The following is a 25,927-nucleotide window of genomic DNA, read 5'->3' as shown; positions in this document are numbered from 1 at the left end:
TTTTTGGATCTTTTACCTTTTGACCGCCAGATTTAGATAATAATTTTTTGTAACTAAACACTTTCAAACTTCGTATACTGGTAAAATGCGTCATATAAAACATCTTTTACTCTTAGCATTTTTGACAAAAGTTTATAACTACGAAGTTTTTTCGTGTTAAAGTTATCGTATTTCGGTAATTTCAAACAATGACGTGTATTCAGCTGAATAAAATTACTGCTGTTGTTTGTCAACAACAACTTCCGGCGGTGCATATTTCGTTTGTTACTGTTATTTATGACATATGTCATCTCAGTTACGTTTGTATGAATTATCGAGTGTATCTGAAGTATGTTTACTTCATGGCACCACCATAATCATTCGTGCATTTCTACTGCTTTTAGTCTTATTTTCCTGTTTTTCAGCTGCTGTGGAAGTTTCTACAAGCGTTCCGAAACATCTTTTAAAATGATTGTGGCTAAAACCTTGAATGATTTCGACTGAAATCTTTTTAACCAACGAGAGAAGTTATTTTAAATTAGTTTAGAACAAAACTCTCGAAACAAAACAACTTACACTATATCATCAAAGGGGAGAAAATTTCTTCACTGGCGATTTGAAGATGCTGTATATTTAATTTTCAACTTATCCCTTTAATATTTAAACCGGCCATATCTGTCCCAAATATTCTATCGGTTTCATGTTCAAACCAGCCAGATCCGGCCTCTCACACCTACCCTACAACGTTAATCTAATAATAAGCAATCATATCATTTAAACCCCCAAACTACGTGATAATACATGATTAATTCAAAACAAGGTGACTATGCATTGCACTTAGCAAATTATGATTTGGTTCTTTCTGGTTATCTTACCCCCCATTAAAAAATTGCCATTAAAAAAATAGGAATTTTTTCCCTTTGAACAGCAGATCGAGAAATTAATTTTTTGTAACTAAACACTTTCAAACTTAGGACACTGGTAGAATGTGTCATATAAAACATCATTTACTCTAAGCGTTTTTGAGAAAAGTTTATATTTACGAAGTTATTTCGTGTTAAAGTTGTCGTATTTCGGTAATTTCAACGACCACAGACTTATTACTGCAACAAGTAAAAGATAAAATAAAAAATAAGAATAAATATTTTGCCATTTACCGGAGATAATAACGCTAGATGCAATCTATAGACATCATATAGATATGTTTAAATTCATTAATTTTGCAGTAATTATATTGATATTATTATTGAGATAATGTAGCATTATATGACATTATTATTATTATTATTATTATTATTGTTATTGTTATTGTTGTTGTTGTTGTTGTTGTTGTTATTATTATTATTATTATTATTATTATTTATTATTATTATTATTATTATTATTACAGTACTAATATTATTAGTTACATTATTATGAACATAATTGATATTAAATATTAGCGGAAAAGTAGAAAAGCTGCTAAAGCAACATAATTGAAATTTTCTCATAAAATTAAGCAATTTTGCTTTGTATGCAACCGTGTTATTTTATTCTTTTACTTGTCTCAGTCATTCTGGAGTGCTTCTTTGAACGGTTTGGTCGAAAAATTTGACCCATCCACGGACCCTTTTGATTAAGTTTGCTACTTGTTCCCTCTTATTCGCTTTGGTCTGACAGCTAAGAATAAAAAGAAAAAATCAGCCGTTAATGGTATAGTAATAAACTGATTAGAAAAATTACTAATGTCGCAATTAACCAGCTAGGTGAAGAAAAATTCATTACGTGTGATAAATACAATATTGGTTTAAAATTGCAATCCACGCATCATACTTAATGCAGAAACACTATTGTAAGCCTGATTTACTGTAGTACTCGTTCTGAGATAATGTCACTTATAGTACATGGTTATCAGTACATATTTGAAGGTCATGTAGCTTTATTGAAACCCCTTTCGGTCATGACTGACCATGGGATTGCCCCTAGAAAGTTACCCTCCCAGGCACAAGTCCGGGCAAAGTTGTTTATGGAAGACCAGCAGCTGCCCATGCATACCAGCCTCCCCTCTCCACGCCACCGATGTTATCCAAGGGAAAGGCAAAGGCCGGTACAGTTTGGCACCTGTGACGTCGCAACTCATTTCTACAGCTGAGTGACCTGGAGCAATGTGAAATAAAGTGTCTTGCTCAAGAACACAACACGCAGCCCGGTCTGGGATTCGAACTCACAACCTCACAATCGTAAGCTCGACGCTCTAACCACTGAGCCATGCGCCTTCACCATGTAGCCCTAAGAGTCGGAAATTGGCATTTCACCACTGCTTGAAAATTTTCATCTGCTCCTGATATATTTCTGTGTTTTTTAACTCTGTACGTCTATATGAGTTACTCTCCCAGGAAAAATATTGTAGCAAATTAGTCTATGAATGATGTATCTGCTTTCAGTATTCTGTTTTAATCTAATACCGCTTCTTTCGAACATAACGAATATATGCATTACTGGTGTGAGTTTGTGTGTGTGTCTCTGTGTGTTAATGTATGTGTTTGTGTGTTTGTGTATGTGGGCTTGTGTGCGTATGTGTGTATGTGTGTGTGCGCGCACGCATTTGTCTTTGTACTTGTACCCCCATAAGACGATCTCATCCCCGGTTTTGCCGGGGCGGTACTCCAACACAGCCGCAATTGAATAGCTGAAACAAGTAAAAAGCGTAGGAGTGGCTGTGTGGCAAGCAGCTTGCATACGAACCACATGGTTCCGGGTTCAATCCCACTGCGTGGCAACTTGGGCAAGTGTTTTCTACTATAGCCACGGGCCGACTAAAGCCTTGTGAGTAGATTTGGTAGACGGAAACTGAAAGAAGCCCGTCGTATACATGTATATATATATATATGTGTGTGTGTGTGTGTATGTGTATGTTGACAACTGATGGCGGTGTTTACGTCCCCGTAACTTAGCGGTTCGGCAAAAGAAAAGTCGATAGAATAAGTACTAGGCTTACAAAGAACAAGTCCTGGATTCGATTCGCTCGGCTAAAGGTGGTGCTCCAGCATGACCACAGTCACATGACTGAAACAAGTAAAAGAGTAAGTATATATACACATGGTGGAAATTGTTTTGAGCATTTTGTAATGTTATTCTTTAAAGTTTTTGTATGAATTTCTGTTGTGTCTTAACCTGAAAATTTTTGTCATGATGAAGAGGTTGGAAATGAAGTGTTTAAGGTTCTTAATTGGGGTGGGGCGGGGGTTACAGATATCATATAAATTCGTACATGCTTTTTCAACGCATATTCTTAATTAGGTTCTCTATGAATTTTTTAACTAAGTTGTATGGTATACATGTAAAAATAAGAGAAATGCTTCACTATCCATTCAAGTGCCCATCTATCTATCTATCTATCTATCTATCTATCTATCTATCTATCTATCTATCTATCTATCTATCTATCTATCTATCTATCTATCTATCTATCTATCTATCTATCTATCTCTCTGGACAGACAGACGCAAGTCAAATGGGCTCCACGTAAGTTGGTATTTTTGTACGTTCAAAAGTGTATATTGACAAATATTTTGTGTTTAAAAGTTGTGCAACAACATCCACTGTAAACCTTTGATAAATATCTACACAAAATTTTGCCCCTTGTGGGCAAAATTTAAAAGAAAAAATTCTCATAGCCTTCGTGGTTTCATTTAGCCATTTTATTTCCAAAATGGCCACTGGTCACCACGAGGCTGAGGTGCAAGTCAAGCGTGACGCAGAGACAGAAAAACAGGATGCTCTGTTAGCATACGCTGAACCTGACAACACCACCTTCACCACCATCAACATCGACAACAGCAACAAATACAAAACAAAGGTCGCAAGGCCAAGCACCGTCAACACCATCAGTGAGGCCACCACCACCAACACCGACAACAACACCATGGCAGAATCTGCTACTAAAACTGCTATCCCTACTAAAGACATCGCCACCAATAACAATACCAACATCACCATCACCGCCACCAAAGACCGTGCCGTCAATGCTACTAATACTACTAACACCACCGCCGTCACCAAGAACGACAATAACAACAACAACAACAACAACAACAACAACGACGACGACAACAACAATTCCCTTCAACCACTGCTCACTCCATCACCAACAAGTGAAAAAATAACGACGACAAGCAAACGAAATGTCGAAATTTGCGCTAATGCAGGACTAAATTACGCAGGCAATTTTCCACCCCTTGCTAGTTGCATAATCAGCAACCACAAACCTACAACCCACACCCCTGCCATCAACACCAACACCACCGGCAGTAACAACAATAACAAAACAACAACAAACTTCGCCGAGGCGATAAAAGAAAGGTAACAAAAGTTTCGTTTACTACACAACAGATTAAAGATTGCAGAAACCTTATTACAAATGAAAACGGAAAAATACTCTTACACATACCTCAACACATACTGAATGAGGAGAAAAAAAAGACAATTGTATATAAAATCACAAATAAAAAAACTAAAAGTCCAGAAAAGGTAAGCACAGACAAAGTCGAAAAGTGCTTACGCCCCATCTGGGGATACAAGGATTGTGTGACTTGGGCGAACAAGTTCGCACACGTACAGGTGGTTTTTCAGAGTGAAGAGTTGGCGAAGAAATCCTCAACGATAACCCTTCATTCTGATGAACTAACGTTGACACCGAGTTACCTCGGCCAGAAGGTGACGAAAGTCATTATCAGTGGTGTCCCCCAAGTGACTACAACACTGTGGATAACATCCGCCTTAACATCCGAATGGAGGACTTAAACATCCTAGATATCGGTGTTTCGGAAAACAAGGACTGGCTGGGAAAGAGAATAGAGTTCCTCTTCCACATAAGTCAAGAGGACATAAATAAAATCCCCACCCACGTACATCTTGAGGATGGCCGCAAGTTATACGTAGTAGTCGAGGGCAGAAGGCCACGATGCTATACATGTGGCAGTGAGGCACACCTCAAAAAGGAGTGCAAATCTGCCGCAAAATTACAACAACAACAACAGCCACAGGAAAAATCACAAAAGCCAGGATTATTGCCCACACCAAAATATGGACAGCTAGTCAAGAAGCTGTATGCGGAAATGCAGGAAAAACAACAAAGAACAAGCCAACCCAACCAAACAACACCAACACCAGCGCCAAGAACAGAATCATCACCACCAACAACAAATAAACCAATTCCAACACAAGAATAACAACGAAGAAGACAAGCACCAAGGATGTAGGAGAGACAATAACCACAACAAACCCCCCCAGCAACACCCTCCCCGCGCACCACAACAATATCTACAACCGCACAACACACCCAGACGCTTTACCCTTGCCCCCTGCTGATTCGTCAGACTTTTCATCTAACGATGAAAGTTCGACAGAATGGCAAATAGCCACAGGGGGTAAAAGAAAAAGATCAAGAAAAACCAAACAAGAAATCGCAACCAAAGCAGGGAGATACCTGAACCCTGAAAACTCCATACACAACAAAACAAGCACCAACACCACAAAAACAATGCTATCAGCGATAGACACAAAAGACTCCAAACTAATGGAGTACATCACAGGATACACAAACATTTGTGAAGATGACTTTAAAAATAGCAATCATCCACGCACTACACCACCCAAACACATCAAAATACTACACATCACACAAACACAACACCACAAACTCAAAGCCCTCTTCCCAAATGCTGTAGGGGGTTTCCAGAAATATCTGTCCCAAAAACTATATAAAAACCACCTCGAAGACACATCAAAGAACGAGGAAGCCAAAACTTTCGACAGAAGTAAGTAACTCTCTGTACTTTCATTTGTGTGTTTTAAATCACACACCCCAAAAGAATCATGGTCAAGATTGGTTGTGTGAATGCGCGTGGCTTGGGGTCTCCTTGGAAACAAGGATACCTCCTAAATGACATCAAGTCACATGATCTGGGAATCATAGCCAAAAGTGAGACCAGACTCCACGAGCCACGGGCCCTAAAGTTCATGTTTGGCGGACAGTTTAACATTTATTTCGCTCCCTGTCTGCCGAGGATGGGCGGTAGTGGCACCGCGGTACTTTTTCACAAGAGCCTGGATCTCGAAGTCAAGACGATATTCGTAGACCCGGAGGGTAGACTGATCGTTCTGGATGTTGACGGCAGCAATGGGTGCGCTTTTCGACTCGTATCAGTCTACGCACCGCCCTTAACAGGTCGGGCGGATTTCTTTCGACGTCTAGAAGTATCTTGGGAGACGTCTCGTCCTTTACTCTTAGTGGGGGATTGTAATGCTACCTTGGACACGCATGTAGACTACGTGGGTAGAGACAGAAACAGAAGGGGATGAAATGTCCTCAGAGACCGCCTCAGACGATTCCAACTGTCTGACAGGTACCGACTTGACCACCCAAATGCAACCAACGTGGACATGGAGCAACCGCAGTGGGTCGTCGAGATCGTATCTAGATAGGATACTGTGTAGGACAGTAGACAAGGATAACTTAGGATGTCCACAATTCCACACAGTCGCTACACGGATCACAAATTGGTGACGTGTACGCTAGACTTAGATAAGGCACATAGACAGGGTCCTGGGTACTGGAAACTGAACGCCTCATTCCCGTCCAGACAAGTTTTCAGGGACCGGATTAGCACACTAGTAAAGAGGGCTTTGACGGGAGCCATCATCAACAACAAATGGTGGTTTGCCTCAAGAGAGCAGTAAAAGCAGAAGCGATTAGGTACAGCAAAGCACTAGCCATAGATAGAAATAGAGTAGAGGGTGAGCTAGTTAAGAAGCTAGAAGAGGCAATTAGAAGCGGCATCGCATCCGACGTTTTGGCGGCGAGGTTGGCCCTCGACCAACACTTCAACGCCAACACGAAGGATGTGCTGTCAGAGCTAGGATGCGTGCTCTAAGGAACGAAGGTGTTGGAGCCGCGAGAGAAGCCCGGGTGGCAGAGGCGCAACAGGGCAACAAAGCCACAATTCGGTCACTGGTAGATGAACAGGGGCGCGAATTGCTCGAGCCAAGTAAAATGTGTGAGGCCTTTCAGCAGCATTTTGCCCGACTGTTCGGGACGAGTGGAGGGCAAGAACGTAGGGTGGACTTCAGTGCCTACCTACATAGCCTGCCAAGACTCTCGACAAGAAAGGCAGGGTGCTGCGAAGGTGCCATCACGGCGGCAGAAGTGCAGGAAGCGATAGCAGAATGCTCGAGGGACAAATCACCGGGTTTGGATGGTCTACCCTACGAGTTTTACAATTGTATGCCAGACTTGTTAGGAGACGTCTTGGCAGCGGTATACTGCAACTGGCAGCAAAACGGGAGCATTCCCGGTTTTGTGAGTCGAGGAGCTGTAACTCTGCTGAAGAAAGATCCAAACAAGGGAAACATTATAGATAACTTTAGAACAATCACGCTGCTCAATGCAGACCTGAAAATTTTGACAAAGGTGTTAGCCAAGAGGTTGGCGCTTGTCATCGAGAAACTGGTCGACAACGCACAAACGTGCGCCGTGCCGGGCCGGAGCATCCATGACAACCTCCATCTGATGCGCTACATCATAGACAGGGAGTTAACGAACCTGGCATGGGTGGGGCCCTGATCAACTTGGATCAATCGAAAGCCTTTGATAGGGTAAGACATCGATACTTGGAGGCAGTCCTGAGAGCGGCTGGTTTCGGTCCCGTCTTCCGCGGCTGGATAGCTGCCTTGTACAGAGGCATCCGTTCGGTAATTCGCGTAAATGGACATCTATCGAGACCTTTTGACATTGCACGTTCGGTCCGTCAGGGATGCCCCCTTTCGCGCGCTTCTATACGTATTGACTCTTGAGCCACTACTGCGGAAGCTGGCGACTCTAAGGGGCATCCCGCGAGAATTGGGATGCGGGACGAGCGTGTCTGCATACGCGGACGACGTCACCGTCATAGTGTCAAGCCACGAGCACATCGAGCGGGTCGGCGAGACACTGAAAGACTACGAAGCGGTGACAGGAGCAAAAATCAACCGGGAAAAGTCAGTGGGCTTGCGGCTCGGCACCTGGAGAAGCAAGCCATGCCGTCCACCAGTACCTCCGTCGTGGGACGCTGGACAGACGGCCCGGTTGAGTTGCTCGGGGTCTGGTTCGGTCCGGACCTCCAAGTGGAGAAGAACTGGAACGAGATAACGAGTAGGGTGGTCACTCTCGCCCAGCAATGGGCCGAGAGGAAACTGTCCCTAAAAGGTCGGGCGGAGGTGGTGAACGCGTACATCGCGTCCATCATCTACTACCGCCTGACCGTCGTACCTGTCCCGACCCTACCATCACCAAACTAGAACGCATCCTCTTCCGCTTCTTGTGGAAAGGAGCGTCCCGATGGTCAGGCGATCCTTTGCTGTCAACACCCGTTAAAAGGAGGGCTGGGCATGCCGTGGTTGATGATGCGCAGACACGCGCTGAGACTGCGACATCTCCGGCTCTATGTAGACGACGGTGAACAGGTGTGGTCGCCGTTTGTGAGGCACGCATTCCCGCAACTCGTCTCCATGACCGAACTACAGTCGTGGATCAAAAAGAGCCGAGGAAGGGCGAATGGCACCGCGAGTGTCGCGTTGCTCTCAAGCAACTCTGCCGTCCCGGGTCGACCTTGAGTGACTTCAACACAACCAAAGCATTCTATAGGGGATTAGTAGAGGGGAGGTACGACGACGAGCTCGGGGCTCTTTCCTTTTACGACCCTTTTGATCGAAAAACACCACTCCCTTTTTTTTACCCCCAAAGAAAAGCTCTACTTGTAATTTGTTCTATCTTGTGCAGCCCTGTGTGGCTAATAAAGAAAATATCTATCTATCTATCTATCTATTCTATCTATCTATCTATCTATCTATCTGTCTGTCTGCTGTCTGTCTGTCTGTTATCTATATATATACTATCTATCTATCTATCTGTCTGTCTGTCTGTCTGTCTGTCTGTCTGTCTATGTACGTACATACGTACTTACGTACCTATCTACCTACCTACCTACATATATGCTTGTCTGCTTACCAATCTGTCTGCCTCTCTGCCTGCCTGCCTGCCTGTCTGCCCGTCGATCTCTCTGCCCGTCCGTTCGTCCGTCCATCCGTCTGTCTGTCTGGTTGCCCTCCTCTCTCTCCATCTATCTATCTATCAATTAATCAATCAATAGTCCAATCATCGTTACTAATAGCAAATTGATTAGACTAAAATTAATAGTGACGTCATAAACGCAAAAATAAAATAGCTGTAAACGCCAGCCATGGAGGTGTCCATCAATCACAAACATCATCGTAAGCGGAATAATTAAAATACAAATCATAGAAAAGGAGAGAAATAAAGAAACAAAATGGACGTGTCTGAAGTCAGAGAAAGTAAGGCGTGAAAGCGAAATGATGCCAGCATAGGATAAATAGCGATGGAAGAGAGAGAGAGAGAGAGAGAGAGAGAGAGAGAGAGAGAGAGAGAGAGTGGGGGCAGAAAGAACAAAACGTGTCATGTTAGAAAGTGAGGAAGCGAGAGGAATGGAAAAAGGAGGGCGAGGGAGGGAGTAAAAGAGCAAGAGAGAGCAATAGAAAGAGGGAAGAGGAGGAGAAGAGAAAGAGAAATATTAAGAAAGAGAGTGAGAGAGAAAGCGGGGGACGATAAAGGATGAAAGGTGCCATGTTAGAAAATGAGGAGGCGAGGAAAAAGGAGAAAGGAAGAGAGAGACAGTGGGAGAGAGGTAGAGAGAGATAGAGAGAGGGGTACAGAGAGGGGAGACAGAGAGAGCAAGAGGATATAATATTTGCTGGGAGAAAGAGCGAATTAGAAAGAAAACAAAAAGCGTTCATTTAGAAACTGAGGGAGAGTGAAAGAGAGAGAGAGAGCAAGAGAGAGATATAGAAAGAGAGCGAAAGAACAAAATGTGCCATCTTAGAAGGTGAGGGAGCGAGAGAAGAGAGAGAAAGATGGAGGGTGAGAGCAAAAGACTAAGAATAGGTGAGAGTAAAAGAGAAAGACTGATAGAGAGAGAGAGAGAGAGAGAGAGAGGAAAGCAAGAGGATACAATAATTGCAGGTAGAAAGCGTGAGATAGTGAAAAGAAACAAAAGGCGTTATCTTCGGAAATGAAAATGAGAGAGAGGGAGAGAGAGGGGGGTTGAGAGATAGATAGATAGATAGATTGATAGATAGAGAGAGAGAGAGAGAGCGCAGATACAATATTTGCAGGGAGAAAATGGAGAGAGAAAACAGAAGGCGGCATCTTAGAGGGGGACGGGAAATGATAAAAGGTGCCATGTTAGAAAATGAGTAGGCAAGAAAAAAGGAGAGAGAGAGCAAGAGAGAGACTGTGGGAGAGAGGAAGAGAGAGATAGAGAGAGGCTGATAGGGAGGGGAGAGAGAGAGAACAAGAGGATATAGTATTTGCTGGGAGAAAGTTGGACAGGGGGAGGTGGGGAAGGAGGAAGCAATATAGAAAACGAGAAAACAAGAGGATACGACATTAAGAGAGAGAGAGAGGAAGAAAGAGAAAGAGAGAGTGATAAGTGGATAGAGCTTTTTGAGTAAGAAAGAGTGTTCTTACTTTTTCTTGAAGCTGGATAGTCTTAAAAGAGAGAGAGAGAAAGAATGAGAGAGAATGAAAGAGAGAGAGGGACAGACGGACAGAAGAGAGGCTGAGGCAGTTGGAGAGAGAGAGAGAGTGACAGAGGGATTGAGAGAGAGAGAGAGAGAGAGAGAGAGAGAGAGTGAGAGCGATTGAAAGATACTGACAGCGAACAAGAAATATAGAGAGCACAGCATTCTATATAACTCAACGTGCTGCAAAAGTCTTTATAAGCAAATATACCCTATTAATAAATATATAAAAATTGATGAAAAATATATTTAAAATTAAAAGAAATTGTTTAAAGAAAAATTTTATAAAATAATTATTTTTAGTGAAGACATTTCTCGATATTTTTCATTTTATTTTCTGTCTGTCTGGCTGAAATCATTTTATTTTTATTTTCACATCTCCATCTATTTCTTAGCACATTTTCACCTTCTTCTTGTTAATATTTATTTATTAACGTTCCATATCTTCTCGACTTCTGACTTCGTAAATTTTTCTTACTTAAAACTTACAAGCTTTTCTGTCTGTCTGTCTCTCTCTCTCTCTCTCTCTCTCTCTCTCTCTGTCTATCTCTCTTTCATTCAATCGTTCTCCCACTCTCACCATCTCTTGCTCTATCTTGCCGACGTCTGTATTTACTCTCTTTCTGTTCCTCGTGCGTCTCCTAATGCCTGTCTCTCTTTTCACACGTTATATTTTCTTTTTCTTGTTTTTCTTTCTCTTTATCTATACAATGTTCAAGTACTCATCAAACTCCATTTCACTCAGTCCAGCTCTTTCCTTCTCTTCCCTCCTTCCTTCCTTCCTTCCTTCCTTCCTTCCTTCCTTCCTTTCATCCTTCTTTTTTTCCCTAAGCTATCCTCCAGCTGCACCGCCAGCACCAGCACCACCAGCACCACCAGCACCACCAGCACACCAGCCCCACCACCACCGGCACCTGCATCACCACCAGCACCACCAGCACCAGCACCAGCACAGCACCAAAACCGCCCCCACCGCCGCCGCCGCCACCACCACCACCACCACCACCACCACCACCCCACCTTTTTTTCGGTTTATTTCTGCTGCAATATTCCTACTCTCACCATTTCTCTCTCTCTTTCTCTTTCTCATCTTTTCCATCTTTCTGACATAATTTACTTTTCATTTTTATCTTTCATATTTTCACAATTTCTTTCTTTCTTTCTTTCTTTCTTTCTTTCTTTCCTTATTTTTTCTTGTTTTCAGTCTTCAATTTTCTTTTCATTTTTTCCCTTTTGCTTCCTTTAGTTGTTTTTTATTGTTTTGCTTTCTTCATTTTATCATTCTATCGCACATAAAAAAATGTATCACCAACACATACAATTTACACATGTTGACATTTGCTTGTTGGATGATACATTCTGCAATACCGTTCTATTCGATCGCTTTATTTAATTTCTCAGTGCTTTTACTTGCTTTAATCACTGGACTGCGGCCATGCTGGGGCACTTCTTTAAAGACTTTCGTCGCGCAAATGGATCCCAGGACTTATATTTTGTTTTTAAATGTGTCACTTACATATTCGTATTCCTTTGCCGAGCTGCCAAGGGATGTATTTTTTTTTTCATTCGCAAAATATGCATTTTTTAAAAGGAAGTAAAAAAATCTGAAAATTGGCTATAATAATGTAGTCTTCCAGTCTCATTACTATGAAGGATTGATGGTATGGAGAAAAATATTGGAGGAGAGAGTTATAGAGGTTTAAAGATCGAAAAAACTATTTTTAGTCAATAACGAGATAATAATTTTCTGCGGTTAGCAGAGGAGTATCAACTTTAAGGTTGTACCCTATGAAATTTATAGTTTAGCGACTGTAGCATGACCTGTTCATTGTAGGTTTCTAAATAAAGAGAAATACCAAATACAATCAACATGTATCATCTTACTACTTCGTTTGTCTCTTGTTTTATTATTTTTAAAATTTGTTATATTAATTATTTGTCTGCATACGTTTACTTTGAGTATTTCAGTATTATGTATACCTGTCATGTATCTGTGTACATCATCAATATATAAGTGCATGTAGATGTATGTATTCACGTATAAATTTATATGTACATTTATGCATTCATGTGTGTGTGTGTGTCTGCCTGTGTGTAAAGGGGGCGTGTCTCTAAAAATTTGAAGTTGAGTAATGTTTTCATGTTTGGATTTGTAAACTACGACAAGAATAACACTGGTCAACAAGCAGTTAATGCCAGGCTGACTGTTGATTGGCTAAAATTACCCAAATTTCCCAACTTTAATTCCAAATAACACCAGGTTCTTTAATTTACGAGATAAAGTAATTGGTTGATCGTAATCAAAATTCAGAGTTGCATCGATACACCAAAATTGAAAGCAATCTGAGCAAAATTAAAGGGGGCTCATTTTGCAAAGGAAAAAGACTAGATCCCTGCGAAGTTACAGAGAGCTAAAAAAAAAACACCAGTAGGACACACACACGCACAGACACCACACACACACACACACACACACATACGTATATACACATACACAAACAACCCCCACCCCCTCTCTCATACGACGGTCTTTTGTAGCTTCCGTTTACCAAATTCACTCCCCAGGACGACCTTTGCGCAGGGTGCTGCACAGTGGACTGGACTCCAACCCACGCGGTGGCAAAGCGATTTTCTTAACCACACAACCATTTTCTTTAGTTTTACACTTTTTCAATCTGTCATTCATTCATTCTTTCTTTCAATTTTTGTTTATCATTCTTTCTCTCCCCCTCATTCTGAGGTACACGTTCGCTGATGCTTAGAAATCCATACATACACGGAGGTACATGCACACTAACTCGTTCTCATGCGCGCGTGCGCACACACACACAAAACTTGAATCTATCTATCTATCTAGGGACGAATCGGTTTATCAGCTGAGTCTATCGTCAATATTGTCACGCCTCCTTCCTTCAAACGGGAAGGAAGAGCTATTTTCATCTTCCTTGTGGCTATGGCGAAAGAATGTATCTGGTGGACGCGTCTGAAAGGATTGGAGACAAACACTTTCCTCTCTGGTCAATCTCTCATCAACTTCTTCAAGTACCACTTGAAAAGGAAAGTGAGAGTAGAGAGGCAAGTTTTGTCTAGCGAATGTTTTAAAAAAGATGGGTGAATGTAGCAAGGATGGCAAGTATGAATGACGAAGCCACCTTGAGCATAATCCTATGAACCCAGAAATTGAAAACAGAGGGTTACCCACTTGCAAACAAATGTGGTAACATATAACAATATTGACCGAGGTTACCGTGGTTTTTTCGGAGGTTTTTCTTCCACGGATAAACCTTATCTGCTTCTCCCTTTACACTGTACATCATGACACTGTGATACACGAACCCTATTGATCGTTTTCTTTTCCTCTTCCCCTTCTTTCCACTTTTTTCTTCTTTTTTCCTTTTTCTTTTCTTTTGTTTCTTTTTTTACCCTTTTCTTTTTTCTTTTTTCCCTTTTACGATCCCTTTTGATCGAAAACCTACGCCACTTTTTTTGTTTCTTTTGTTTTTTGTTTTTTTTCATCCCCCAAAAGAAAAGCTCTACCTTGTAATTTGTCCCATCTGTGTGCAGCCCTGTGTGGCCAATAAAGTAACTTATCTATCTAGAAATCATAGCCATAAGTGAGACCAGACTCCACAATCCGCGGGCCCTAAAGACCATGTTTGGCGGACAGTTCAAAACATATTTTCCCCCTGTCTGCCGAGAATGGGCGGTAGTGGCACCCGCGGTACTTTTTCACAAGAGTCTGGATCTCAAAGTAAGGACAATATTCGTAGACCCGGAGGGTTTAGACTGGTCGTCCTGGATGTCGACGGCAGCAATGGTGCGCTTTTCGACTCGTATCAGTTTACGCACGCCCTTAACAGGTCGGGCGGATTTCTTTCAACGTCTAGAAGTATTCTTGGGAACGTCTCGTCCTTTACTCTTAGTGGGGGGATTGGAATGCTACCTTGGACACGCATGTAGACTACGTGGGTAGAGATAGGAATAGACGGGGATGCAAATGCCTCAGAGACCTGCTCAGACGCTTTCAAACTGTCTGACAGGTTCCGACTAGACCACCCGAATGTGCCAACGTGGACATGGAGCAACCGCATCGGGTCGTCGAGATCGTATCTAGATAGGATACTGTGTAGGACAGTAGACAGAGATAGCATAGGATGTCCACAATTCACATAGTCAGCTACCGGATCACAAACTTGTGACATGTACGCTAGACTTAGGTAAGACACTTAGGCAGGGTCCCGGATACTGGAAACTAAACGCGTCTTCCCATCGAGACAGGTTTTCAGAGACCGGATTAGCACACTAGTAAGAGGGCTTTGACGGGAGCCATCATCAACAACAAATGGTGGTTGCCCTCAAGAGAGCAGCAGTAAAAGCAGAAAGCGATTAGGTACAGCAAAGCACTAGCCATAGATAGAAATAGAGTAGAGGGTGAGCTAGTTAAGAAGTAGAAGAGGCAATTAGAAGCGGCATCGCATCCGACGTTTTGGCGGCGAGGTTGGCCCTCGACCAACACTTACGCCAAACACGAAGGATGTGCTGTCAGAGCTAGGATGCGTGCTCTAAGGAACGAAGGTGTTGGAGCGCGAGAGAAGAAGCCGGGTGGCAGAGGCGCAACAGGGCAACAAAGCCACCATTCGGTCCCTGGGTAGATGAACAGGGGCGCGAATTGCTCGAGCCAAGTAAAATGTGTGAGGCCTTTCAGCAGCATTTTGCCCGACTGTTCGGAACGAGTGGAGGGCAAGAACGTAGGGTGGACTTCAGTGCCTACCTACATAGCCTACCACGACTCTCGACAAGAAAAGGCAGGGTGCTGCGAAGGTTGCCATCACGGCGGCGGAAGTGCAGGAAGCGATGGCAGAATGCTCGAGGGACAAATCACCGGGTTGGATGGTCTACCCTACGAGCTTTACAATTGTATGCCAGACTTGTTTGGAGATCTCTTGGCGGCGGTGTACTGCAACTGGCAGCAAAACGGGAGCATTCCTGGTTTTGTGAGCCGAGGAGCCGTAACACTGTGAAGAAGAAAGATCTAAACAAGGGAAATGTAATAGATAACTTTAGGCCCATCACTCTGCTTAATGCAGACTTGAAAATTTTGGCCAAGGTGCTAGCCAAGAGGTTGGCGCTTGTCATCGAGAAAAAACTGGTCGACAGGCGCAAACGTGCGCCGTGCCAGGCCGGACCATCCATGACAACCTCCATCTGATGCGCTACTTCATAGACAGGGTAGTTAACGAACCTGGCATGGGTGGGGCCCTGATCAACTGGATCAATCGAAAGCCTTTGATAGGGTAGACCATCGATACTTGGAGGCAGTCCTGAGAGCGGCTGGTTTCGTTCCCGTCTTCCGCGCTGGATAGCTGCCTTGTACAGAGGCATCCGTTCGGGTAATTCGCGTAAATGGACATCTATCGAGGACCTTTCGGACTGCACGTTCGGTCCGTCAGGGATGCCCCCTCTCGGCGCTTCTATACGTATTGACTCTTGAGCCACTACTGCGGAAGCTGGCGACTCTAAGGGGCATCCCGCGAGAATGGGGATGCGGGACGAGCGTTGTCTGCATACGCGGACGACGTCACCGTCATAGTGTCTAGCCACGAGCACATCGAGCTGGTCGGCGAGACACTGAAAGACTACGAAGCGGTGACAGGAGCGAAAATCAACCGGGAAAAGTCAGTGGGCTTGCGACTAGGCACCTGGAGAAGCAAGCCCATGCCGTCCACCAGCGCCTCCGTCGTGGGACGCTGGACCGACGGCCCGGTTGAGTTGCTCGGGGTCTGGTTTGGTCCGGACTCCAAGTGGAGAAGAACTGGAACGAGATAACGAGTAGGGTGGTCACTCTCGCCCGGCAATGGCCGAGAGGAAACTGTCCCTAAAAGGTCGAGCGGAGGTGGCGAACACGTACATCGCGTCCGTCATCTACTACCGCCTGACCGTCGTACCTTGTCCCGACCCTACCATCACCAAACTACAACGCATTCTCTTTCGCTTCTTGTGGAAAGGATGCGTCCCGATGGTCAGGCGATCCATTTGCTGTCAACACCCGTTAAAAGGAGGGCTGGGCATGCCGTGGTTGATGATGCGCAGACACGCGCTGAGACTGCGACATCTCCGGCTCTATGTAGACGACGGTGAACAGGTGTGGTCGCCGTTTGTGAGGCACGCTTTCCCGCAGCTCGTCTCCATGACCGAACTGCAGTCGTGGATCAAAAAGAGGCCGAGGAAGGGGCGAATGGCACCGCGAGTGTCGCGTTGCTCTCAAGCAACTCTGCCGTCCTGGTCGACCTTAAGTGACTTCAAACACAACCAAAGCATTCTATAGGGTTTAGTAGAGGGGAGGTACGACGACGAGCTCGGGGCAAACCTGGACGTCGACGAGGAGTACCTGACCGCCTGTTCAGGACGACTTTCGGCCAGGGCCATGGACAACTTCCAGAGATCCCTGGCCTGGCAGTGCTACCGAAGCGCTACCCGTTCGGGATAAGCTCTACAGACACCGCTCGAGAAACACGGGGCCGACCTGCCCGAGATGCGGTCAGAGCGACGAAACCGTTCTGCACGCACTCGTTCAGTGTCCAACAATTTCCGACCTGTGGGCTCTTATGTCGAACAACTGCTGTCACGTGTGGGACGAGTCGGTTTATCAGCTGAGTCTATCGTCAATATTGTCACGCCTCCTTCCTTCAAACGGGAAGGAAAGCCCATTTTCATCATCCTTGTGGCTATGGCGAAAGAATGTATCTGGTGGACGCGTCTGAAAGGATTGGAGACAAACACTTTCCTCTCTGGTCAATCTCTCATCAACTTCTTCAAGTACCACTTGAAAAGGAAAGTGAGAGTAGAGAGGCAAGTTTTGTCTAGCGAATGTTTTAAAAAAGATGGGTGAATGTAGCAAGAATGGCACGTATGAATGACGAAGCCACCTTGAGCATAGTCCTATGAACCCAGAAATTGAAAACAGAGAGTTGCTTATTTGCAAAAAAAAAAAAAAAAAAAAAAAGAAATATAAAATGTGACTTCATTGACCGAGGTTACTGTGGTCTTTTCCGTAGGCTTTTCTTCCACGAGTAAACCTCATCTGTCTCCCCTTTACACTTCATATTGACATTTCTGTGATAACGATCCCTATTGATCATTTTTTTTCCTCTCCCCTTTTTTTTTTAAACCCCCCTTTTTTTGTCCTCTTTCTCTCCTTTTACGATCCCTTTTGATCGAAACTAACCCCTTTCTTTTTTTTTTTTTTTTAACCTTCAAAAGAAAAGCTCTACCTTGTAATTTGTTCTATCTGTGTGCAGCCCTGTGTGGCTAATAAAGAAACATATCTATCTATCTATCTATCTATCTATCTATCTATCTATCTATCTATCTATCTATCTATCTATCTGTCTGTCTGTCTGTCTGTCTGTCTGTCTGTCTGTCTATCTGTCTGTCTGTCTGTCTGTCTGTCTGTCTGACTGTCTTTCTATCTATCCAAGTAATTCGAACCGTTCGTCCGCCTCTTCGTGTGTCTGTCTGCCTGCCCGTCTATCTATCTATCTATCTATCTATCTATCTATCTATCTATCTATCTATCTATCTATCTGTCTGTCTGTCTGTCTGTCTGTCTATCTGTCTGTCTATTTGTCTGTCTACCTGTCTGTCTGTCTTTCTATCCAACTCGAACGTTCTTCCGCCTCTTCGTCTGTCTGTCTGTCTGTCCGTCTGTCTGTCTGCCCATCTATCTATCTATCTATCTATCTATCTATCTATCTATCTATCTATCTATCTGTCTGTCTGTCTGTCTGTCTGTCTGTCTGTCGGTCTGACTATCTATCAATCTATCTACCTATGTATCTATCTACCTGTCTGTCTGTCTTGCTATTTATCGATTTATCTGTCGGTCTGTCTATCTGTTTGTTTGTCCAACTAAATCCATCCGCCTATCCATCCGTCCATTCGTCCTTTCGTTTGCCTGTCTGTCTGTCTGTCTATCTACTTTTCTATAAATCAGTTACGCATTCTCATACATCCAAACACCCACGTTTTTACTTTTGTCGCTATTACGAAGCTTCTTCATGCACTGCTCCTTTCAGATATCTCTTTTGCCCCTGTTACATCTTCCTTATCTTCTCTTGCTGTCCACCATTTTGTCTTCCTCTTCCACTCTTTATATCCCTCTCCGCTATAATTTCGTCCTCCTCGCCTTACCAATTCAATCTCATTTCTCCTTTCTCCCCTCGAATATAACAATAAAGCGTAGCCATTTAGACGACAGCCCAATAGACGAGTGATGTTTTGTCGTCAGAAAATAACTTATTCTATTAATATTAATATTAGTATAAAATTATTCTTCAAATGTACACGTGTTGCTAAGAGATATGAAATAATTTAGCGTTCGTTTTGTTTATTTGAAAAAGGTAGCTTTACTTACATAATAATACATCGTGCTAGGAAATGTTTGATTAATTCGGCATTATTCAAAAAGTACGACGGCAAAGAAATATATAACAATGTATGTATATGTGTCTGTGTATGTGTGTGCGGGGTATGTATGTTGAGGCACACTGGTAAACATACACAAATACACACACACACATGCACACACACATACACACACATATGTACATGTTAGCAATAATTTGATTAATTTTTTTCTTAATTAACAGCAAAGTTCATCAGGTACTTTATAACATGAATGCTTTTAAGAAAATTTCATATTTTTTTCTTTTGGCATTCCTTTCTATTCATACATACATACATACATACATACGAAAAATACATAGATACATACATACATACATACATACGAAAATACCCTGTTGTTGATGTTGAAATTCCAATGAAGGAACTTTGGATCTTGGTTAGAAACCGGTTCTTTCTCTATTGGCAAAAAATCTTGAAATAAACTGAATAATGACATATATACATGCATAAAAATTTGTATAACTTTCCAGACCTTTATCATTTACGTATATATGAGCATGTCGAGACATGTAACTATATGCATGAATATATATATATATGAAACAAAACATACAAATCTACGCATGCACATACACATACATAAATACATGATAATGGAAATCTGTCGGGGTTCGACAATGACGTCAGTGACTCCGGAGGTGGGAGCGGAGCCCAAAGGTGGATGCGCAGACGCGGCTACGTTTTGGGCACGTAACAGTAGAAGTAGGATTGGGGATCCTCTCTTTTCGGGCTTGTCGCTTCTGGTCCAGGCTCTTGAGGCGCTTTTCCTCGAACAGCCTAACACCCTTTTGGACAGCTGGACGCCAGGCGCCGCGGTTAGAGGCAAGTGATTCCCAGCCACGGGCTGAAATGCGGCAGGCCTCAAGGGAAGTTTTCAGGCTGTCCTTGTATCACCTCAGTGGCCTTCCAGGGTTTCTTGCTCCAGAAGCCAGCTCAAAGAAGATCATCTTTGGTAGATGCGCGTCATCCATTCGGACTACTTGTCCGACCCACCGGAGCTATACCTTCATGATGAGGGCTTCGATCCCTGGCATTTCGGCTCTGCGAAGCACCTCAGTGTTGGAAACTCTGTCCACCCAGGAAATATCTATGATACGTCGCAAGCAGCGGAGGTGGAATTGGTCAAGTACTCGCATTTGTTTCCTCTACAGGGTCCACGTCCCACGGCTCTTTCTCTATTGGCAAGAAATCTTGAAAGAAAACTGAATAATGCCATGCATAACATACATACATGCATACATACATACATACATACATACATACATACATACATACATACATACATACATACATACATACACTGTCTTAGTTTCTCCTGTGGTTCATGTCATATCAGTAAAAGTTCATATTTTTATTTACACAGTAAATCCTATCCACTACTTGGTAATAGAGGGTTAGCTGACTCCTGATTATTCATTCGGTCTTCTCCATTCCTTGAAGATGGTTCTAAATTACTGTGAGGACAGAAGAAACTTATCTTCCATTTCGTTGGCTCCGTTGACAGCCAGCACATGTGTCTTTATCTTTGAAGTTCTTGTAGCAACGAGCTTGCTACTGCATGCAGCTATTCATCAATCTTCCTTCAAAGGTACAAAGGCAGAAGCAGTAATTATATTAACTTTTAATGCAACATCTTTCTCTGATCTCTTAGTTAGGTGGGATCGCAGTTCCCATGACGTTTTGCAGGGCCACCGAATTTGATGGAAACGGGGGAAGTACTGTCAATCCAGAAACCTGGGCTGAATTCTTGCAACCAAAATATACTTCACTAAAAGCACTCAAGATTCTACGTAGTGGTGTTAAATCAAGCGATAGGTTACGTCTTATTTCTTTACTACCCACAAGGGGCTAAACAGAGAGAACAAAAACAAGGACAGACAAACGAATTAAGTCGATTATATCGACTCCAGTGCGTAACTGGTACTTATTTAATCGACTCCGAAAGGATGAAAAGCGAAGTCGACCTCGGTGAAATTTGAACTCAGAACGTAACGGCAGACGAAATACCTCGTTCTTTACTATCCACAAGGGGCTAAACACAGAGAGGACAAACAAGGACTGGCAAAGGGATTAAGTCGATTACATCAAATGCAGTGTGTAACTGGTACTTGATTTATCGAACCCGAAAGGATGAAAGGCAAAGTCGACCTCGGCGGAATTTGAACTCAGAACGTAACGGCAGACGAAATACCGCTAAGTATTTCGCCCGGCGTGCTAACGTTTCTGCCAGCTCGCCGATAGGTTACGTCTAACATCCAAATAGGCTCTGTGCTTGTTTGTCCTCTCTGTGTTTAGTCCCTTGTGGGTTGTAAAGAAATAGGCATTTCGTCTGCCGTTACGTTCTGAGTTCAAATTCCGCCGAGGTCGTCTTTGCCTTTCATCCTTTCGGGGTCGATTAAATAAGTACCAGTTACGCACTGTGGTCGATATAATCGACTTAATCCGTTTGTCTGTCGTTGTTTGTCCCCTCTGTGTGTAGCTCCTTGTGGGCAGTAAAGAAATAAGAATTGTTACCGCGGCAAGCTGGCAGAAACCTTAGCACACCGGGCGAAATGCTTAGCGGTATTTCGTCTGCCGGTACGTTCTGAGTTCAAATTCCGCCGAGGTCAACTTTGCCTTTCATCCTTTCGGGGTCCATTAAATAAGTACCAGTTACGCACTGCAGTTGATGTAATCGACTTAATCCGCTTGTCTGTCCTTGTTTGTCCCCTCTGTGTGTAGCCTTTTTGTGGGCAGTAAAGAAATAGGTATTTCGTCTGCCGTTACGTTCTGAGCTCAAATTCCACCGAGGTCGACTTTGCCTTTCATCCTTTCGGGTCGATTAAATAAGTACCAGTTGCGCACTGGGGTCGATGTAATCGACTTAATCCGTTTGCCTGTCCTTGTTTGTCCCCTTTATGCTTACCCCTTGTGGGCAATAAAGAAATAAGAATTGTTACCGCCTAGGTCAAAATGTCTAGCTGCATTTCTTTGGAATCTTTTAAGTTGCGAGTTCCAGTCCTATCGATGTTATCTTTATCTTTCGGTTCAATTAGCAAAAAAAAAATAGTCAAGTACTGGGTAGATGTAATTGACTAACCACACCCTTTAAGACTGCTGACCTTACATCAAAATTTGAAACAATTTCATTGCATTTTCTCAAAAACACGTTATTCATTTGTATCTCTCTCTCTGAGTTTAGATTCAAATCACAGTTAAAAACAGTTATATTTTTAACCCACCTCCGCAGAGAAGTTAGAGAGCCTTTAAAGTGGTCCATTAACCTGCTTGAAATAGCAGTCAAACTCTATCTTAAATTACACCCTTTCTCCTTAAAGAAGGGAAAGACACATTATATAAAAGCAACTCTAATTGTCCGAAAAAATTTAAAACATGGTTACATCTGGAGTGCATTTAATCATAGGCATGGTCAATCAGGGTTTACCTAATACTGAACAGCAAAAATAAAATGAACAGAAATAGCTATAATCCCACTTCCTCTTTCTCTTACTCTGCTTGTCTGTCTATCATTTCTCTCTGTTTCTCATTTCTCTCTGCCTTTCGCTCTCTTCCTCTTTCTGTCCCTCCCTACACACTCTCTCTCTCTTTCTCTCAGTCTTTCACTCTCTCTGTTCGTCCAGATGCATTATGCTGGATGGGAGTCGATTCACTCAAACAAACTCGTTCCAAATAAAATATGGCCGTGACTCTATTCAAACGAACTCAGTATTGTTCTGGCCTTTGTTAACGTGTCCTGTTTAGGGGATCATATTTCATATGATGAGAACAAGATTAACTATTCATGCATTCTTCGTGCTGTTGCTGGTGCTGGTGCTGTTACTACTACTACTACTACTACTACTGCTGCTGCTGCTGCTGCTGCTTCTGCTGCTTCTGCTGCTTCTACTACTACTACTACTACTACTACTACTGCTGCTGCTGCTGCTGCTTCTACTGCTATTACTACTACTACTACTACTACTACTACTACTACTACTATAAGAATATATAAAAAGGAAATATAAGAAGGAAAACAAACCAAGTAGTAGTAGTAGTGGTGGTAATAGTAGCAGTAGCAGCAGTAGTAGTAGTTGTAGTAGACGTACTTGTAGTAGTAGTAGTAGTAATAGTAGTAGTAGTAATATTAGTAGTATATACTTGTTTCTTTGAGTCTTTTGGAAGGGGAGGCACATAGACCAGTCCTTTCTCACCCCCCCCCCCAAAAAAAAAGAAATCGCAGGGTGTGACATCTGGAGACCTGGGAGGCCAGGGCATGAGAACTCGATCATCTCGCCCAGACAGTCCAATCCATCTGTCTGGCAGTGTTGTGTTTCTAACCCGAGGCTCCAGTGCGGTGGGGGCCCCATCCTGTTGGAAAATGAAGTCGTCAGACTCTTCCTCACTCAACTTATCCATTAACCAGTCTCCCAGCATGTCGAGGTACGTGTCACCATTGACTGTTGCTCCTTCAAAGAATAATGGTCCGTAGACAGCTTTCTTGGACATGGCACAAAACACGTTTACCTTTGGGGAATCTCACTGATGCTCAAAAAGTCCATGTGGGTTTTCAGTACCCCATATGCGAGTGTTATGCTTGTTAACTTTGCCATTTACGTGGAAGGTCGGTCGCCTCATCGCTAAAAACAAGCCGGTCATCGAATCCGTCATTTTTCAACTTTACTTGCAATGCTGGTTTATCAGTGTCCTGCAAATGTTGGACTAACTGTAGCTTGTAAGGTGTCATCTGCAGTCGTCTTTTTAAGATACGCCAAACAGTTGTTGTAGGAAGCTGAAGTTCCCTACTGGCTCTTCTGACCGATTTACGGGGACTCCGCTCGAAGGCAGTTCGAACTCGCTCAACCGTATCAGCTGAAGTTGAGGGGCGTCCCGTTCTCTTAGTTGGGTACAAACACCCATCCTTCATGAATTTACCATGCCATCTCAATATGGACTTCCTTTATGATGCCTCTTTTCGGAATTTTGTGCAAAATTCACGTTGAACAAGTGTCCATGGTTCAGTTTTTGCAAATTAAAGGATGCAAGAGGCCTTTTCTGGTTGAGTGAACGCCATTACTGGATCTGAAAAAATATGAAAAAGTCATTAGCATTACAAAAAACTTAATGAATTTAGTTTTAAAATGATATCAGTTTCATCTTACTACTAATCATAGTGCAGCAGATATGAGGACTTGAAATGTGCCCATGACTTCTGGAACACCCTGTATATACATATATATATATATATATATATATATATATATATATATATATATATATATATATAAGGCATAATAAATCTCTGAACGAGGTATAAACAGTAACTGCACGACAATGTGAGGTATGTTTGCCATCTCAATATGGCTAACCACTAAGGGTGGGTGTTACTGTAGCTTGTAGCCACAGGAGAACATCGTCTCCAGCTGGCTTTAGGCCTAAAGTGTGCCTAAAGCCAGCTAGAGACGATGTTCTCCTGGGGCTACAAGCTACAGTAACACCCACCGTTAGTGGTTAGCCATATTGAGATAGCAAACATACCTCACACACACACACACACACACATATATATACATATATATATATATATATACACTTATATGTATTCGTTTTAACTACTTTGGGAATGGGTATAAAAAAAAATGCATCCCTCTGCCAAGCCACGCCGAACTAGCATAAAAAAGCAGACTCATCAAACCTGTATGATTTCAAGCTCAAATTCACTGCCTATACATCAGATCGTAGTTGTTGGAGAGACCATGCTGAGGCCCACGTCCGGCAGTGAAGTGATCATGGGCAAAAGGAAAGGAGGTTATATATCGCCATTTTATACTTGCGCAGACACATTATTTGATTTGATTTTGTTAACTATACAGTATAGTAGGCTTAGCTGGGCACCGTCTGTGAGGAAAACAGCATCATTAGGCAATTCACTCTACCAGAAATTTGGAGACATGCTGTATTGCTTGGCATTCGCCCCGGAAGCTACAGTACGGAAATGTACCAATATGAACATGTACCGAGAATGATAAAAATCAAACATCCAGTCAACATCATGGTGTTTGGAGTGATCACTATAGATGGCGACGTTTTCCTCCATTTATCTTCCTACAGAGCCCAGACTCAACACGGAGGCCTACATCAAGTGCCTGGAGAAAAGAGTGTTGCCTTGGGTCAATAGAGTGGCTAGTGGAAAAAACTTACGTTTGGCAACGCCACACAAGCAGGAGAACCCAGTCATAGCTGCCAGGCAAATTGTCCGACCACATCACCCCTAACATCTGACCACCTAACTTCTCAGACTGCAACCTCCTTAATTATTATTAAGTTGAGCGAGATTCCCAAATGAGCGAGAGACCACCAACAAAATTCCTTGTAACAACAAAGATGAACTGAATGCAAGGATTATGGCAGCATTTACCAACTTAAACAAAGAGACCGTCCAGAAGAGCTGCAGGAGATTTTCGAAGTAGTCCGGAGACCGTGGTAGAAGCCAATAGCGATTTTATTTAAAATATTTCTATGTAATTTTGCTAAAATATCTGTTAAAATGAAATATCAGTGTAATTTTTAATTTTGGGTAATTTAGACGACAGTTCAATTCATCGATGTAGGTCCGTTGTTGTTGATCAATATTTTTTCATTTTCTGTTTATTTTAAATTTGACTCCTGATAAACCAATGTATATCTATGTCATTATCTGTAATCTATGAGCTTAAGACGTATGTCCAGTGTTAACATAGGTAATTATATCGGTAGTATAATGGATACTTTTATCCCTTAGACTGTTATTCCTACCTCTAACTCTACTAAACTCTCTATATGCATATATAAATGAGAAATGTATAAAAATTGGTGCGGTGGTGGAAGTGAAAGAGTGACAGACAATTATTCT

Source organism: Octopus sinensis, linkage group LG3 (assembly GCF_006345805.1).
Source record: "Octopus sinensis linkage group LG3, ASM634580v1, whole genome shotgun sequence".
In the NCBI taxonomy this organism is placed as follows: Eukaryota; Metazoa; Mollusca; class Cephalopoda; order Octopoda; family Octopodidae; genus Octopus; species Octopus sinensis.
This window is presented reverse-complemented; position numbering follows the sequence as displayed.